Below are 492 nucleotides of genomic sequence, written 5' to 3' on the forward strand. Positions count from 1 at the left end.
GAACTCATCCTTCCTCTCAGTGTAGCGCTTCAGGAATATAAGTGTCTCGGCCTTCGTCCAAACTTTTCTTTTGCTGTATATAAACGAAATAAATAATTATTTAGTTTGTGAAAAGTTTGTTTACAAATTTAAAAATTCAAATTTACCTTTTGTCCATGTCAAAAATTTCGTTGCAATAAATTGAATATCAGCTGATTGTTATTGCCCGCGTTGCCAACATAATACATATTTAAGCGAAAATTAGAAATAAGCTAAATGCGTTTTATTTGTCCATGGTTTAGCTATTAGCTTATGATGGTCAAATAACACACGCCTAATAAAAAAAAAACTTTAAGTAATTGATGTTTTAAATATTTTTAGTATGTAATAGTATTACCTTTTTGCAGTTTTACCATGCACAGTCTTCGTGGCATGGACCCTACTAAGTTTTGCAGAGTAGTTTGCTCTATTTTCTTTCACTCTGGTACAATGGCACTTTTAAGCTGCTTAATA

Source organism: Bactrocera neohumeralis, chromosome 3, assembly GCF_024586455.1.
Source record: "Bactrocera neohumeralis isolate Rockhampton chromosome 3, APGP_CSIRO_Bneo_wtdbg2-racon-allhic-juicebox.fasta_v2, whole genome shotgun sequence".
Classification (NCBI taxonomy): domain Eukaryota; kingdom Metazoa; phylum Arthropoda; class Insecta; order Diptera; family Tephritidae; genus Bactrocera; species Bactrocera neohumeralis.